At 44.5% G+C, this 19701-nt stretch overlaps 1 protein-coding gene across 1 annotated transcript in view; it reads right to left on the bottom strand.

Annotated features, from left to right (window-relative positions):
- STARD13 (StAR related lipid transfer domain containing 13) overlaps window positions 1-19701 on the bottom strand; it is a 769773-nt gene that overhangs the window by 722572 nt on the left and 27500 nt on the right. The gene's annotated exons all lie outside the window — the stretch shown is intronic.

Below are 19701 nucleotides of genomic sequence, written 5' to 3'. Positions count from 1 at the left end.
AAGTTAGGTTTTGATCGTTTCCCTACCTATCTTTTTCTCTCCCCCATGTCTTTTTCTCCCTTTGTGTGCATCAGCATCATCTGGTGAAGTAGAAGGGGCACTGGCGAGTGGGGAAGTGGCAGACCACGGGACCCATGAGGCTGAATCCAGCGAGGCTGAAGGTCTGAGGGGAGTGACATGGGAGAGACCTGATTATCAACATTATCCTCAGAATCTTCCTCCAGTGGACACTCCCAGGCGGTGGTGGATCTATCTGGGAGCACCATCTTGGACTGCCACCCCCCTTACTAGCACTGCCCTCCCTGTAGCTCCCCACTGAGTTGCCAGTGCCTGCTCATTCAAGAGGGAGGGTGTCTCCTTCACAGCAGGCACCTCTGCCCCCACCCCAGTCTGCCCTGCTGCCTTCCCTCAGTGAGGTGGCTATTGCCCTCCTGAGGTCGATCTCTGTGGGTCAGACCACCATTGTGCATGCCATCCAGGGACTGGCCGCCCAAGTGCAACAGAGCAATGCATTACTGGAAGGCATTCATGGTGCTCTGTCTGGCCTGCAGAGATTCTTTCAGGCTCTGGCCTCATCCCTGATGACAGACAGTGTCCCTTTGTCTACCGTCCCCCCTCCACCTACCTCTTCCCAATCCCAATCCCAATCCCCTCTCCTCACACTCATCCAGAGCACACCTTTACACATGCAGGCATCCACTCCAACAGACACGGTTGCACATGACAAACACAAGCACCACAAGACCCACCACCGGCATGCACACAGACAACACACACCTGCAGACACGATGATATCCACTCCCTGTACGGACTCCCCACCACTCCTTCCATCACAGACAGTACTCTACTCATACCTGCAGCACTACATCAACACTCCCTGATCCAGCCACTACTCCCATCTCACCCACAGCCACCACAATAGTTGACCCACAGACATCCACCCCAGTCACCATATCCGCACTTACCAAAACCACCAACACCGCCACATGCAGCAAATCCACCAAACCTGCAGCCACCACCCGAACACATACTCACCCATCCATCATGGCCATTCCCAGCACCTTTTCCCCCCCTCCCCCAAGACACCTAAATGCCCGCACTCACCCACACAACAGATACCCAGCACACACAGCCATTCCATTGACACACCTGCACGCAAGACACACACAAGGACACATCTGACAACCACTCCCACTCGCTCCACTCCCAACGCTTTTCCCATGACCACCTGTGTGTACCTAAAAAATGTTTCCTTTTTAAGTTTAGCCAGTCCCCTCCCCCCTCCCACCCTGTGACGCCCCGAAGCGCCCTGTGTCCCTGCCAAAGTCCTGCCCTTCCACCTCCACCTCCTCCCATGCCCCCTTGGTGTATCCCATGCTCCTCCCCCTACAAAGAAATCAACCCCACCCAAATCCAGAATCCCCCCTCCCAAAGCTAAAGCTCAACCCCGCCCAAACCCAAACCCCACAACCCATCCCAAGGACTCCCCTCCCAAACCCCTAGCACCACTACACCGTCATCCCTGAGGTGCCTGTCTGCCCCCTTGATGCCACTACCATGTGGAGGTATATTTTGCAATCAGGGGTCAAGTTTGGGCAGATGTACGCTGCCATATGTGCCACGGACACACATGGACATGGACTGGCCACTTGTATATAGTTGTATATAGTTGCTCATTTTATTTATGTTCATATTTCATAGATCAGGCCCAACATACAGTTGGTGTCGGTAATGACATGCTTGTCATGCCTTTCTTTCTACACGTCTGTTTACCGTTTGTGGACTTTGTGTGTCATTTGTGTGTGTGAGTTGTGTCTTTGGTTGAGCTAGCTGTGTTGCTTGGAATGCATGGTATGTGGTCCTGCCATTGGTCCTGATGTTAGTGATGTGTTTTGTGTGAGTGTTATGATTGTGTGGTTCCATGCATACGTGCTGCTTAGTTGTGCATTCTGCATCGTGTGATGTGTTATAGTGCTGTCGCTTGCCATGGTCTGGTTGTTGTGTGTGCATCCGTGTATGTAGGTATGGCTTTGTCATCTGCGTTGTGTGCTGTGTGGGTGTGGTGTGTTATTTGGTACATTGTGTGGGTGTGTGCTTGGTTGACTGGTTGTGAGTTGTCTATGATTGTTGTTGTGGGTATTTGTTGTCATGTGTAGGTGTGCAGTGCTATATTGTGGCAACGCATTTGTGTAGCTGCGGTTGTGTTGGTGTGTGACTCGGGTGTTCTGTATTGGCATGTGGCAGTGATGTGTGTGTGTGTGTGGAGGTATGTGTCTGATACGTGTGTGTTGTGCTTGATGTGTGTATGGCACGAGTGTGTGTGTTTTTTGTGTTTGGGCGTGTGTGTGTGTTTGTGTGTGTGTGTCTGTCGCTATCCGTCCCAGCTGTGAGTGTTGTGTGTGCATGTGTGCTGATGGCTTTCTCTCCCGTGTGTGTACTTATGGTTGTTGTCCTCTTTGTCACTGCAGTTGCTGGTTCTGGAGATGCAGTGCGAGCAGGAGCATTGGGAAAACTTTGAGTTCTGGTTCCATGGCAGCTCCGGACGTGTCTGAGTTCCTGAAGGTGAGTGTCCCCTTTTATGTGGTTCGCTTCCGTCAGGGTTTTGATGGCTCTGCGACTGCGTCAGAAACCCTGGTGATGTGCTACCTCATAATACGCTCAGCGGAAACATGGTCCCCTCCTGGCTGGAGATGCAACCGCCATCCAAGGCGGTCTGTCCGCACTGGCGGCACTGGTGGTACTGGCGGGGGTTTGGTTGAGTTTGTAGGTCATAATATGGCAGTCTTCTCTGCCGGGCTGGCGGCGGTGCGGCCACCACCATGCTGGTCTTCAGACTGCCAAAGTCGTAATGAGGGCCTTTATCATATTTTACATTATGTTTGTTGAATGATTTACATAGCAATATTTGGGGGGGCTTAAAAAGTGCAAGGGCTCTAAGAGTCAAGCAGGATCTTTGACTTGGCTCTGGCTCAGCTCTCCCTGTTAATCTTTTGGCTCGCCCAACTCTTTTCTCGTGTGATTGTCAAATGTGCCAATGATCTTGCAATCAATTGTGGATGACCTGAGAACTTCATCTGGGAGCAAGAACTCCTCAACTACAATAATAATAATAATAATAATGATATCACTCCCCATCAGGGATGAGAGTTAAAACAGAAAATAATAAAACAGTAACAATTGCTGAAGTACATCAATCTGTTAATATAAAGAATTAATACTGTTGTTAGAAACTGATCTCTAGTTGGCAGAGGTATGCCCCCTGTCCAAGTAGGAATCACAATACTAGTCATGGTAAGCCCGATACACAACCTAAATTAACCTGTGCTCATCCTCTGGTAACTTGGCCCAGAGTAGTAAGGCTTAACTTTGAAGGCAATGTGCAAAGTATTTGTGCAACACTTATTTACAGTAACACAGTGAAAGACACCTCAAAAAGACATAACACCAGGTTAGAAAACTAGGTCATATTTAGTGGATTACAACAAGACCAAAACAACAAACATCCAATCAGTAGAAGTCGAGATATGAATTTTTGAAGAATAAGGGGCATATTTACAAGAAAGTGGAGCATCATTTCAGATGCACCACTTTTCTTGCGTTGCTCCTGCCCCACCTAACGACACCAAATGGCAGTCATTAGAACAATAGCATCAAACCTTCTGACGCTTTTGTGGCACTTTGCTGTACTAGCATCACAAATGTTGATGCTAGTGCAGCAAAGCACAGGGAGGCCCATTCATTAAAATGGGTGCTTCATTTTAACAGCAAGTGTTAAAAATGGCGGAAAACATGGCACAGTAAAATGTTGTAACTTTCACTGCGCCATTTTTTGGGCCTCCCTGTGGCAGAACGCCGCCCTTGCATACATTATGCCTGACCCAGGCATTATGTGGCGCAAGGGGTTGCAAAGTGGCGAAATGCAAGCACTTTGTAAATACTGCTCTGGAGAAAGCCACTTTAGCGCCACCATAGCATAAAAGTACGACACCATGGTGGAGCAAGGTGCTGCTAGGGGCTTGTAAATATGCCTCTAATGTGAAGACAGTGCTTAGAAGTCTAGAACTGTAAAAAGGTTACTTGAGGTTGCGAGGAACCAGTGCAAATCCAAAATCTAGGCCAACCGCGATGAATGGTAGGCCGGCTACAGAACCCATGCAGGGTCGGATGAACAGTACCTTTGTTGGAGCAATGCATCAACGATGAGGACACGATGCGTAGATATTTCTGCAGCACTCAGTGTGATGCGTAGGTTTTTGAAGTTTGTATCTGCAGAACTCACTTCTAAGGCCCAGGCCTTGGGGGGTGGGGCACCTCAGGCAAGGGTAGGACTCACAGATGGCAGAGTCCAGCACCAGGAGATTTGCAAGTGGTCTTTAATGTCCCTAAGAAAGCAGAAGAACAGGGGGTATGCCAGCAAGCCCTTGGAGGCTCTCGGTTTTAAGAATGTAGAAAGCAAGTCAAGTCCCTCTCACTGCATGACAGAAGCAGAAGGCAGCAGGCCAACAAAGCAGAACAAACAGCAAAGTGACAGTCCCTCCTACAGTACACAGCAGCAGTAGGCCAACACAGCAATACCACCCCCTCATTGGAAATCTGAAAGTAGGAATACACAAACAATCAAATACATTCTGCTCTCAAATGCGCAATGTAGTGGAGAAGACACAATTCACCAGAGCAAGTAGCAGAGGGCAGCAGACCAGCCAACAAATATACATAACATGAAAATAAAAAATACATTTTAAAAATGATAAAAGAGGGAATATAAGGATTACTCTGAAAATCTTCATTTTATATCCAAAGACGCAATAATTAACAAGAATCATCAAAACTCCTATGGCTTCTAAGATACTGTCAATTCATCACTCCTGGTTCGTTTGAGAGAATTTTCAAAAAGTTAACAACGCAAAATTACCTCTTTCAGAATATGTCCTGAAACATAACTGGTTGGGGTCAACTATCGAATCAAGAAGATGCATTAGCATGCATCAGTAAATGTGACATAATTTTCAGGCAAGAGACCTGGAATTCAAAATGATGTCACTGCCTGTTTACAAGAGTTTCTGCATCCAAGCAACTGAGAAATCAACTATGAAATGACCAGCACGGGTGAGGGAGGTTTTCATCCATCGTTTCCACACAATTGCAAATGGATATGGCATTGGTTGACATCAGGATTTAATGGATCTTGGGTGATAATATCAAATTAAAAAATGAAACTATTATGTTTAAGGCAACTACTCATATTAAACATATATCTCGATCCAGAACGTAAACAATTATGTACAGATGTGGCAACACTAATGGCCTACTTAAAATTTTGAAAATTGCAATGAAGGATTGTGGAATAATATTGATGGAAGATTTCAGTCCTAATCATTTACACAACAATGATGCAATCTCAAGGCCCGAAGATGAACATATAAAATGGAGCAGCACAAAAAAAAAACAAATAAGATTTCCCCCCCCAAAAAAAACATTGGTATTAGACAACTTAATAGCTTACATCAAATACAAATGTGAGTGCTGGATGGTAGGTTACCTTCCGACACCCCAGGTAGCTGTACTCACATATCAAAACAAAGGAAAGTATTTTTAGATGTCACATTAACCTCTATTGAATTAAATAACTTAATTCAAAAATTCCGAATAAACCACCAACTAGAAAGTGATCACTATCCACAAACAATGACTCTACCTTTGAATCATTACTGCATATTTCATTCTAGAGTGATTGGCATCAGCGATGGTGAATATTTAAATGGTGCTCTAAAGTAACGATAACTTGCACCTTCCGCAATGCACTGCTAATTACATCACACATGGCATTCTGTGACATAATTGATACCATCACCTCAATATCTAATATGACATAATTGAAAGAAAGACTATGCATGTCAGGGTCGTGAGTTATAGTTACGTTACAGCACAAGTTATAGGTACTTGAGATAATTATATCTGGTGAATTTCAGTGGCTTTGTTAGTTTAAAATTGTATGTTTTAACTGACATTTTTACCTAACTATATAACCCCATTAACCGTTGATTTTTCAGCGAATTAAAATATTTTATTTATTATTATATACACACACATATACATATATAAATAAATATACATATATATATATATATATATATATATATATATATATATATATATAAATATATAAATATAAAGACGATTTCCTTAGTTTTATGAAAGGAAAAACGGCACTCCAAAGGTCTTCATTTTCAACTGCTTTAATGCTGGGCTCCATATACTTCAGAAGAAGTATATCAAGCCCAACATTAAAGCAGTTGAAAATGAAGACCCTTGGAGTGGTTTTTTTTTCATAAAACTAAGGAAATCGTCTTTACATTGAAACGGATGTCCTACCATGAAACCAGCACCGCCGTAAAAAGAAGCGCACCAGAACATGCCAGCATAGGACGAACATTTCTCGGATCAATATATATATATATATATATATATATATATATATATATAAATAACCTACTGCCGGTTGCCCGTAGGTAGTTATAGTTAGGACTTAGTTTCCATAGACAAAGCATTTTTTGCCTTGCCTATATCTTTGGCACCAGTTGACGAATCTTCACGAAATTGTCCCAAAAAACATGCCCTAGTGGTTCTTGTTGCACATGGAATGTTTCGCGGTGATCCGTCAAGCGGGAGCTGAGAAAAAGGGGAGGTCAAAAAGGTTGTGTTTCTTATGTTAATTCCCATTGGACCTTTAGACACGACTACAGCCCAAACCACTGGACGGAATTACACCAAATTTGGCAGAAAGCTAGCTTTCGGTAAGCAGATTACACTTTTGCTTCCTTGGTGTAAATCAAAATGTTTTTGAGATATTAAAGGAAATCCAAATTTGTATATCTGTGCTCGACAATAATTCATGAATACTCGCTCATGCGAAAAGAAGCACTATAATTGGTGGAAAACAACCTGTCTAGAAAGTTGCTGCCACCATTTTATTTCACAGGACATGGTCCTCAGGGGTGAAAATCCTAATTGAAAGTGGCGTAAGGGGTCAGGGTAGAGGTACCCTGAACTCAAGGGTGTGATATCGGTGTGTTTTAGGGACAAATTATGGGTTTAAATTAATTTTGCTTTGCCATGTGTGATATTTGTGAAAATTCACAAATATTAATGAATTTTCACCCAGTATTCACTAAATCTTCGCAAATATGAAAATTGGGGAGAGAACCCACAGACTTCTTCATACACTAATTCATTCATTCATTCAATTATACATGCACTAAGAGACTCATCCGCCCACTCTCACACCCAGACACTGATGCACCCACTCACAGACCCACTTAGACCCTCATGCACCCACTCACAGACCCACTCAGACACTGATGCACCCACTCACAGACCAAGTGAGACACAGATGCACTCACTCACAGACCCACTCAGACCCTCATTCACCCACTCACAGACCCACTCAGACACTGATGCACCCACTCACAAACCCAGTGAGACACAGATGCACCCACTCACAGGCCCACTCAGACACTCATACATCCACTCACAGACCACTCAGAGCCTCATGCACCCACTCACACTGTCACACCCACCCACAGACCCACTCAGACCCTCTCACCCCTATTCACAGACCACACAGACACTGAAATATTCCTAATGCACCCACTTACAGACCCATTGAGACCCTCATGCACCCACTCACACACCCACTAACACACTGATGCACACACTCACAGACCTAGTAAGACATTGATCCACCCACCCACACACAGCCTCACTCATCCACCTACTCACAGACCACTCAGAGCCTCATGCACCCACTCACAGACCCACTCAGACACTGACACACCCACTCAATGAGACAATGACATATCCACTCACAGACCCACTCAGACACTGATGCACCCACTCACAGACCCACACAGTCCCTCATGCACCCACTTACAGACCCACATACACTGACACAGCCACTCACAGACCCATTGAGACCCTCTTGCACCCACTCACAAACCACTCACTCTCATGCACCCACTCACAGACCCACAGAGACACTGACACATCCACTCACAGTCCCACGTAGACCCTCACACAGCCACTCACAGACCCATTGAGACCCTCACACACCCACTCACGAATCTACTCTGACCCCCATGCACCCACTCACAGACCCACTCAGATTTCACACATCCATTCACAGACCCACACAGACACTGACACATCCACTATCGACCCACTCAGACACTGATGCACCCACCCACAGACCCACTCAGACACTGACACACCCACTCACAGACCCACACAGTCCCTCATGCGCCCACTCGCAGACCCATTGAGACCCTCATGCACCCACTCACTAAACCACTCAAACTCTCATGCACCCAGTCACAGACCCACACAGACACTCACACATCCACTCACAGATCCACTCAGACACTAATGCACCCACTCACAGACCCATTCAGACTCTCACTCACCCACTCACAAATCCACTCAGTCCCTAACGCACCCACTCACAGTCCCATTGAGACCCTCATGCACCTACTCACTGACCCACTCACACACTGATGCACCCACTCCCAAACCCAGTGAGACACTGATGCACACACACACAGACCAACAGAGACACTCATACACCCACTCACAGAGCACTCAGAGCCTTATGCACCTACTCAAAGACCCACTCAGTCTTTCACACATCCATTCACACACCCACACAGACACTGACATCCACTCACATACCCACTCAGACCCTCATGCACCCACTCACAGACCCATTCAGATCCTTATGCACCCTCTTGCAAATCCATTCAGACTCTCATGCACCCACTCACAGACCCACTCAGACACTGTCACACCCACTCACAGACCCACTCAGACCCTCACACACCCTTTCACAGACCCACAAAGACACTGACACATCCACTCACAGTCCCACTCAGACAGTGATGCACCCAGTCACAGACCCAATTAGACCCTCAAGCAATCACTCACAAATCCTCTTTGACCCTCATGCACCCACTCACAGGCCCATTGAGACCCTCATGCACCCACTCACAGACCCACTGAGACACTGATAGATCCACTCACAGACCCAGTGAGACACAGATGCACCCACACACAGACCTACTGGGACACTCATGTACCCACTCACAGACCCAGTCAGACACTGATGCACCCACTGAGACAGTGATGCACACACTCGCACACCCAGATAAAGACTCTCACAGCCACTCCCACCCCAGATACACCCTCTTATGCCTATTCCCACACATGGAGAAATAGGCTGCGGCCAACTCCCTTTGGCCATGTGCAGCATTTTTTGGGGGATTAATGTATAGTAATGAAAATTACTATACGTTAAAAAAACATAGAAATTCACTGAAAGAAAACAAAGGTTACGGGGACTTTACAGTTAGGAAATAGAATTTTAAAAACCATTGAAATTGACTGAAAAAAACAAAGGTTACAGGGACGTTAGGATTAGGAAACAAATATATAGAAAGGTTACAGGGGTGTTATAGTTCGGTTCTGAATGTACTTCCACAAAACCAGAGAAATTCAGCATTTATAGTTACCTGAGCTAACTATAACTTGCGCCCCCACTGCTAATGACATCACATATTACATCATTCATGAAATAGTCAGTGACATCACTGATGACATCTCAAATTACATCAAATGACAAGTACCACAGGTGAAGAAACAAGCTAGAAAACTACTTCCAAACAATAGAAATGAAAAAAGACGAAGCTTGCAGGAAAGACAGCTCTGGCTCTACCAAAATCTTCAATTGTTGATATAATTTCTGCTTTCAAAAACATAAACTGTTACATTACACACCAATAACTGACAGCCAGACAGACTGCCTCGGCCAATAGATTGCTGCTGTTTCAAGGGAAATGTTACTTTTTTCCCCCCGTTGTGATAGCCTCTGCTGGGCAGTCCTTGAAAAGGTGTCAGCAGGTTTGTTTCCTCTTCCAGGTAAAGTCTCTCTTCCTGCACAGCGAGCACCAGGACCCCGACGCCAGAAGGCTGCTCTTGAGGTAGGGTAGCCATGCACCTTTTTCCCGTGTGTGCCTGGGTCTTCCAGTGATCACGAGGTGCCCTTTGTTACGTCAAACCAGATCATACGATTACAATTTGTCATTGTATTCTAGTACTTATAGAGGTATCTACAAGTGCTAGAAGGCAAGTCAGACACACAACATTGAGTGATCGACTTATAAAAACTTAAGATGTCTAACGAAGGGCATGTGTAGCCCAATCACTTTCGGGCTATGTTCAGACAGTATAAGATAGCCTATGCTGTAAAAGCCTTATAACCTAAGGTTTTGCATCTCGAATCACAGAGGGACTAATCCAGCCTTTTATCCATTTGAGGTGGATGAAAGGGGTCACAACTGGTCAACAGCAACCAGAGCTTGGAAATGATTCGGTTTGAAATGTGAGTTCCCTACAGACATTCAGTATTACAGTAGATGCACATGGCTCGTCATAACTATATAAAAAAACAAAACTTTGTAGGTCGAGTCTAGGTAGCCTAGATGCGCTGTCCGCAAGACATGCTGTATTCAGCTAATGGGCTTTAACCACACCCACTATTGCCATTCATTCTTTGTTGTCGTTGTCTTAAATGCTTCCCTAATATAGTTGCATTTTCCTAAATGTCCCTCCTTTGGTCCCTCCCAGGCGATTTCACTAAGAGAACACTTTTGTTGGCCATCACACTAAGTTCATGCTTCCTCCTGTTACAGCATGTGATGGCCCCACCTTCTGTCTGGGCTTTGCAGCGTTCGTGTTCTTTTGGTTGTCCATAGCAATGTCTTCCCATCACACCAGTGAAAACACTGTGTTTAGAAAAGCGCCCAAGGTTTCAGGTTTCGTTTGTTCTTGTGCCTCCAATTGGGTATACTTAATTGATGTTTTCCAAACCACTTTTCCCTCCACTGCTGTTTTAGAAATAATTGGCTCTATGTGCGTGTTTTTCAGTCACCTTGATCCGAAAGTCCTCTAACCGGTACTGCAGCTGCTTCTCTGGCTCTGGTCCCAGTAGTAATTCTTCATTCTTAATCCTAAAGGCAGTGCTGCTAGCTGCTTCTCTGGTCCCAATGGTAATTCCTCATTTGTAATCCTATATGTAGCACTGCTAGCTACTTCTCTGGTCCGAGTGGTAAATGCTCATTCTTAATCCTATAGGCAATGCTGCCAGCTGCTTCTCTGGTCCCATCAGTAATTCATCATTCTAAGTCCTCTAGGAAGTGCTGCTAGCTGCTTCTCTGGTCCCATCAGTAATTCCTCATTCTAAGTCCTCTAGGAAGTGCTGCTAGCAGCTTCTCTGGTCCCAATGATAATTCCTCATTCTTAGTCCTCTAGCAAGTGCTGCTAGCTGCTTCTCTGGTCCCATCTGTATTTCCTCATTCTAAGTCCTCTAGCCAATGCTGCAAGCTCCTTCTCTGGTCCCAGTGGTAATTCCAGTGCTGCAGATGCTTTTCTGTTCCCGTCGGTAATATTCCTCCATTCTAAGTCCTCCAGGCAGTGTTGCAGCTGTGTCTATGTTTCTAGTAGTAATTCCCCATTCTTAGTCCTGTAGACAGTGCTGCAGCTGCATCTCTGTTCATACATCCACTACACTCCAAACCAAAACACAAAGGAAAGACATTGTCATTTACAATGCCAATAGCTCTAACTGTCACATATGTGATACCAACTGCATTGCAAATGCTTGTTCATATTAATATTAGAGAATGTTGAGTGTGTAGAGATGCTGTCCAGGGTGGTGATATGTGGAATGGTGCCTGGCTTTCGGTTGAAGTGGACCTGCTTTCCCTCTCCCCTCTCACTCTTCATTCATCACTCCAATGCACACCTAGTTTTCCAAGGCTCTGGATCTCTGGGAGAAGACTTTGTCAGTGGCTGTCTTCTTTCAACAGATGTTTTTTTCTGATGTGCATTGCACAGCTCGGACGAGTACACTACGTCTTTCACTGCAGTTTTCTCTGCATTTCTTCATCTTATATCATTACCTCATGGTACCATCGCCCAGATCATTTACACAGCGCACAGCACAGGGGCATTTCATAATGACCCAGCACAGCATTACTAGCATTGAGGTGCTGTACAACAAACCGGTGCATTCCGGGAGTTGTAGGCTTCGTGGGCTGCTTCCTGCCGTCTTGCAGTTATCCGACAATCCTGAAGCGGTACTCATTTGACGTTACTCAAAAGGATGGAAAGGTACTTGTGGAGATTGTCAACACTGCCTTATAGGGGAACAGAGATCTCCCCAGGAATGATACAGCCCACTGAGCTATGTGATTAATCTTCTTCCTATTGCTAAACATAATTTGAGCACATTTGAATTTGGAGCCGGGGTGCTTTCATGAGGCTGTCGAATAAGAGGTCTTGGGTTTCCCGGGTTCATACTTGGGTGGCTTGTTCGGTCAGGATTTTTTATTTTATATTTTCGGACTTTTAGTCCTGATTTTCATTCTGAGATGAATGGGACAGCAGGTCCGGGAATGCTAGGAGGGTGATCTGGATTGGACGAGGTACTCGTGTATGTACCGGGGAAACCTAAGGGTGCTGAATGAATGAATTTCACAATAGTTTGTTTCTGGAGTTGTTATTAGCTGGACATATAAACATCTGCCAACATGGAGTCAGAACCGTGGCATCTCTCCTCCTCTCCTATGCCTACAAGTTGTGAGAAGATGGGTCTTCGACACTGAGCAAATCTTCACGAGTGTACGCAGTTGATGTTCTAATTTTCAACACTTTTCCACACTTGCAAGTTGCCAATGACACTTTTAGCAATGGCTTGTTATTGAAAACACCAAACGGGTGTGTAGCTTAGAATTTGTTTCAGAAACTAATGTTTTGAATTTTTTTAGCAATGCATAATTAATACCAATCACGTATCAAACAGACTCGGGCCCAAATGAGGAAACTGGTAATGTTTAAAGGCACTTTAAAGAGCAATTGTGTGTAGGCACTATTTCTATTTCTAACTGCAACTAAAGCTACACAACCCGACGACAACACGATTGTATCTATTTTACAACACATTTTACTAGCCACGTGAAAGTAGCAATGAATAACATTTGGCTTCCGTTTCTAGGTACAGAAGTCCACCTTCCTTAGCCATGAACTTTCACACCTCCATCAGTGTAATGACCCCCTCGGGCATAGTACTCGATCATGATGGCTTATCGCACTAAATCCCTTAGGATGCTATAGGAAGTCTGGCGAAATGAAGGGGTACGTGCAATATCCCTGGAACGCTGCCCTTTAGCTAGTTAACTGTACTCATTTTTGATGCACAACTGCTATATCCACAGAAGCTCTGTTTTGGGATAGTCATGGCAGAGACTATAGTGAGTACAATAATGATTACCCTGGGGTTTACCAGGTACCTATCCAGGGTAATCCCAAAAGGTTATCATTCAATTGCAAGGATGGTACTTTATAAGGAGGAAACTAGTTTTTTTTCATGTTAACAGATCAAAGAGAGCTTGCAAATAATGAAATGTGGAATCAAGGCTGATTAGTTTATCTGTGGATCTGTTTGTACCTTATCTTTTTTATCTGCAGGGGTGGAAGGTGGGGGAGGAGTTTGTGCTTTTAGTGTATTTAGTGCAATGATTTTAACTAATTGAACAGTTAATACAATTCAGTTGAATTTCACACCTCCACTGACATCATTAATACATTGTGACATCATTTTGATTCTCCTTACGGGGCTATTCGCTATATTTCATTCAGCAAGCATCACTTTAGCTGTCCAGCCAGTGGAAGAACGAGAACTGCTTTTTTTATCCTACATAAACGCACTTCTCTGCCCATCATCGCGTGCTCATGCTGTGTTGCATACTTCATCCATAGATTTTGCAACGCAGCAACTACCTCTGAATAATGAGGGTTTAATATTTTTCTGCCAGCTTTCCTTTTCCGCAGAAAATTACATCCGCCTGACCCTGGGATGATCACAGGACAAATCTTCTACCCCAGGGTAACCATCAGCAAAATACTTGCTAACTACAGTATTATGTGAGATTTCATGAAATAAAATGGCCACCAACAGGCATGATGTGTATTTAATGGGCTAACTACAGTATTATGTGAGATTTCATGAAATAAAATAGCCACCAACAGGCATGATGTGTATTTAAAGGTCTATTGCATAATAGGCCAAATGAATATTTAAAAGGCTATTGAGTTTAACGAATGATTTTCATAATATGTGTCAGGGCCTTTGCTGTAATGGTTCATAATGAATAGATTAGACTTAAGGCATGTGACATAACGTTTCACATTAAACCAATCAGGCCTATAGACTTTATTGTTGGCTAGTCACCCTAAACAAGGCCTACTGCACCCACTAGGCGACCATCAGGCATAAAGTCATAAAATTACAAGTGTTTAAAAATACAGATTATGAAAATACACAATCCCTCCTAAGAAGCCCTAACAAGGATTTCATAGTGCAAGTTGTGGACACCCTGGGGTATGTCAAAGTAGGTAACCAACACCAAACCATCAACTACTAAAGTAATCTGTTAGATTCCCTGTAACAAAAAATACTACCTGCAACAGACTCTTAACCAGTGGTCTACGGTCCCCTGAGGGTCTACAACACTGACTCCGGGAGTCCAGGACTGTTTACAAAACTAAGTAATATTTGCAGATTGATAAAGTAACTGTGCATAAAAAAGGAAAACTGAAAGTTTTAAACCCTCTTAGTGGCGTGGATTGGATTGAATAGGGTGGATTCATTTAGACTGGATTGGACTGGAGTGGGTGGATTAAAGTAGATTGTATTGAAGTGTGATGCTTGGGGTGATTTGGGGGATTGGATTGGAATGAGGTGGATTGGGTAGCAGTGGGCTTGTGGAGTGGGGTGGATTAGAGTAGGGGTTGGATTGAAGTGGGGTGTGTTGACGTAGGTTGGATAGGAGTGGGTGGATTGGAATGGAGTAGGGTGGATTGGACTAAAGTGTGGTGTATTGGACTAGAGTGGATTGGGGTGGGATGGATTGGATTGAGGTGGGTAAATTGCACTGGGTTGGATTGGATTGGTGTTGGGTGGATTGGATTGGTGTGGGGTAGACTGGATTGTAGTATGGTGAATTGAAGTTGCGTGAATTGGGATGAGTGGGGTAGACTGGATTGGAGTGAGGTGGATTGGAGTGAGGCGTATTGGATTGGGGCAAATTATTTTGGTTTGGAGTGGGTTGTTTGGGATTGGAATGGGGTAAGGTGGAGTGGAGCAGGTTGGAGAGGAGCAAGTTGGAGTGGGGCAGGTTGGAGTAGGGCAGATTGTTTTGGATTGGAGTGGGGGAGATTGGAGTGGGGCAGGTTGTTTTGGATGGAAGTGGGGCAGAATGTTTTGGATTGAAGTGAAACAGATTGTTTTGAATTGGAGTGGGGCACATTGTTTTGGACTGAAGTAGGGCATATTGTTTTGTGAGTGGGGCAAATTGGCATGATGCAGATTGGAGTGGGGCAAATTGTTTTGGATTGGAGTGGGGCAGATCGTTTTCGATTGGAGTGGAACAGATCGGAATGGGGCAGATTCTATTCGGGTGGATTGAAGTTGAGTGGATTGGGTTCTATTGGGATGGAGTGGGGCGTATTAATTAGGATTGGAGTGAGGAGATTGGAATGGGGCAGGTTGGAGTGGGACACATTATTTTGGATTGAAGGGGGGCAGACTGGAGTGTTTTAGATTGGAGTGGGGCAGATTGGAGTGGAGCGAATTCAAGTGGGACAGAGAGTTTTGGAGTGGAGTGGGGCAGATTGTTTTGGATTAAGGTGGGGCAGATTGTTTTGGATAGGAGTGCAGCACATTTCAACGGGGCAGACTGTTTTGACTGGGGCAGGTTGGAGTGGTGCAGATTGTTTTGGATTTGAGAGGGGAAGATTGGAGTGGGTTAGATGGGAGTGGGGCATATTGTTTTGAAATGGAGTGTGGCATATTGTTTTGGATAGGAGTGGGCATATTACTTTGGATTGGAGTGGGGCAGATAGTTCTGGAGTGGGGCATATTGTTTTGGATTGGAGCGGGGCGAATTGAAGTGGGTCAGATTAGATTGGGGTGGGTTGGGAGGATTGGAGTGGGGTGGGTTTGGAGTGGATTGGGGTGGGTTTGGAGTGGATTGGGGTAAGTGGTTTGGATTGGAATGGGATGGATTGGTGTGGGGTGAGATGGGGTGTATTGGGTTGGATTGTAGTGGGCCGGATTGGGGTGTACTGCACAACTATGTGTTAAGGCATTATCTCAGAAATAACATATAAACAAAGAAACAATGTCACTTTGCAATATTTAGAACAAGATAATCATCATCTTTTTAGAACAGCGCCCACAAGCAAAAACTAAATTAAACATGAGGGCAAAGTGGGAAAAGAAGACTTGGAAAAATAAAAGCAAGTTATGGTTAAAAAATAAAACTATGCAATTTGGTTTATCCTGTTGGGCATGTTCTTTTTAGTCACAGGCTTTTTGTCTGCAGGGCTCCAGAAGTTAAAAAGAAAAAATAGTACCTCAATCACGTCGGGAACAGAGGATGGACAATGATTGAGTTGAATCAATCAGTGCTATGTTCCTGTGCCACACAGAACAGAAATGATGCAGTGATGAATTACGAGGCTGTACAGAAGAGTGCCATGCCAGCCAACAAATAGTAAGGGACAGGTGGGCTCCAAGCCCTTTTCTGTACACAACATTCTCTGAAGCTAGATGCATGTGCTAGCAAATGCATTCTCAGGCTTCACTCTAAAAATAAATATAGGGGTGAGGGCTACCCACTAAGGGCATTGCCATTCCCCCACTCCTAAAAAAATATAGTGCCAGTCTTTTTGTCTTCCCCGGAGGGCAGATGCGGGCAATTGCCCCCAATCTGCCCCTCCGGGGAGACAGAAAGCCCACTAGACACCAGGGAATGTTTATTTGTTTTTTTAAATTTAGGGCTGGGGCCTCCTCACTCAGGGGTAGAGGAGTTAAATATCCCTGATCTGTCCCCACAACCAGTCCATGTGAATAAAGTTCCTAGGTTAAGGCTGATGAAAACAGGAGGTAGGTCATTTTCCCTCCTGGGTCCTCATACCTGGAATGGGCTTCCTGCCGAATTGCGTGAGATTAAAGGCAAAAGTATTTTCAGAAAACAACTCAAGACCTAGCTTTCCACACTCTAGTGCTTTTCTGCTCTCTTAAATTCTGCTTAGCGCCAGGATCTCGGAGTGGCCACATGCTCTAGAAATCTCTCTATTCATTCACTCATTCATTCTTCCTTTCATTCATTCATACCCCCAATCTATCCCCACTGGGTGGGAATGGGGGGTGCACAAAGCCTATTAGACACCAGGGAACAAAAATATAGGGATGGGGGCTGTCCACCCAGGGCATGGCTATGCCCCCACCCCAAAAGGTCGCAGATAGTCTTTCTGTCCTCTCAGGGGCAGTTTGGGGCAATTACCCCAATTTTCTCCTCAGTCAGAAAATCCGCTAGGCACAAGAAACTATATTTATGCAGTGTTTTTGTAGAAAAGGGGGAGGTGGCCCTACTAGGCATGGGCCCATGCTCTCCCTCACCTCACAGTCCAAACGACTTTTTGCGGCCTCGGGGGTGGGTAGGGTAGTCACAACGAATCTGCCCCGTGAGGGAACCAAATGTCCACTTAACACCAAGCATTTCAAAACATAGGCAAAACAAACAAAAGGAGGGTGTGGCCTACACTAGCATCAAGCCATGCCCCTGCCCCAGAAGGGGCAATAGTGTCTTTCTGCACCCCCTGGGGGCAGGTAGGAGTTTTTTACCAATTTGCGAGATTGCCCCAAACACGCCTTTCAGGGGTTAGACCGTTCACCTGATACCCTGACACCAATGGTGCAGGTGTTGCATTTCTGCATCGGCCACACCCCTCTACCCCCCAAAAAAGAAACAAACCAGTCTTTTTGCCCTCTCCCTTGGACAGAGAATAGGTTTGCCCTAGTTTGCCCCTGGAGGCCAGAAAGCCACTGTATGGTAGGGATATATATTTTTTAATACAACTAGTGTGGTGTTCTGGCCCATCCTAACTGCTGGCCCACCCTCACCTTTAAAGCCTTAACTGTCTTTCTGCTCCCCTGTGCACTATGAAATCCCATCCCAGTGGCAAATGAGAGAACATTTGATTTCTGTGGGTGCTGTTTTCACATATGGGCCAGGAGAGTGTGGTTAGCTCCCAAAATTGTCCTAATTGCAATGATGAAGGGTTGCACTCGTTGGGTTTGGGTAGACCGCCACCTGGTAAAGACTACCAGACCCAGACAGTTCTGAAAACTACAAAACTAGACATCTGGGTAGTCCGGGGTAGTGTGCTTCATGTAGATTCCACAGAATTTTCTTTCCCACAATGCCTAGCAAATCGCAAACTTTGACTGAAACCACACATTTTTCTCACATGTTTGTGATGGAAAGTTTTGGAATATGTGGGGAGCCACAAGCTTCCTTCTACCCAGCATTCCCCCAAGTATCTTGATGAGAATGGTATCTCACTTGTGTGAGTAGTCCTAGTGCCAGAGACAGGAAATAGCCCAAAACACAACATGGAAACATCTAATTTTTCCACTCAAATTTGACCCTTGTTTGCAAAGTGGGTAGCTGTGGACTTCGAGCAATAGTTGTGAAATCTAGGATCTAGAATATGCAAAGGTGGCAGCAAATTGGCAAGAGCCTTTATTACATTTGCTGTATCAGTCTGACAAATAACTGATATCCTACTAACATATCCCTGATATGCCAGTGACGTAATAATTTACCTTGGTGCAGAACCCTCACCATTTTAATGTATATTGAGACCTAATAACTGGCCTCTTAGATCTTAGGAGTTCATTTCTAGACAGGCTAGTCCTCTCTTTTGTAATTATTTAATCAACAAATAACAATGTCATGAACAGTATCTCTTGTAATCTGAATCTATAGCACAGCGAGCTATACATTTAAAAATATGGAAATCATGGGAATGGTCCTGAAAGAGGTTTCTCTTCCTCCTGAGTTTAAATATCAAAGGGAATAACTAAATTCTAGTAGCAACCACATGCAAAGAGGCTCCATACTAAATCACTTCAAGCCCACAAGTGAATGTGTCCTTCAGCGGACATCAAATTTCACATTCTAAAGTTCCAAATATGTGACATCAAGATCCACTTTCAATCACTGGGGTAATTCAGGGAGCTCCCTTAGTGCATTCTACAATTCAGACCACTGGATTCACAATCAAAAACAGATGCAGGAGAACTGACTCTCTCTGCAACGACCTAAAATTGAAATATCACACCAAAAATAAATCTTTGATTTGACCTTTTTCAGTGCTCTAAGAACCCAGCACCAACAAAAAATGTCCTGAAACATATATTATATATTTGATTCAGCCTTTAGTCAATGTGTTTGTCTCTGGGTAATACATTCACCAAAAGGGTCCACTACTCATTCATGTACTATAATTAAAGAAAACACTAAATTCAGCATCAAAAATGCCTATCACTGAAACATGGCCATAAGGTGCCTTGAAAATACTTAAGTAAATACATAGATTTAGAATAAAATAAAATGCTACTTAAACCATCTTATGGCAATGCCATATACACTGAATTACCCAAAAAATAATGTCAGAAGAGCTACCTACTACAGATCACAGCATCAAGAGTAATAATTCCAAAGGAAAACTCAGTAAAATTTA

Source organism: Pleurodeles waltl, chromosome 8 (assembly GCF_031143425.1).
Source record: "Pleurodeles waltl isolate 20211129_DDA chromosome 8, aPleWal1.hap1.20221129, whole genome shotgun sequence".
Lineage (NCBI taxonomy): Eukaryota > Metazoa > Chordata > Amphibia > Caudata > Salamandridae > Pleurodeles > Pleurodeles waltl.
The sequence above is the reverse complement of the archived record's forward strand: the minus strand, read 5'-3'. Positions and strand labels throughout refer to the sequence as shown.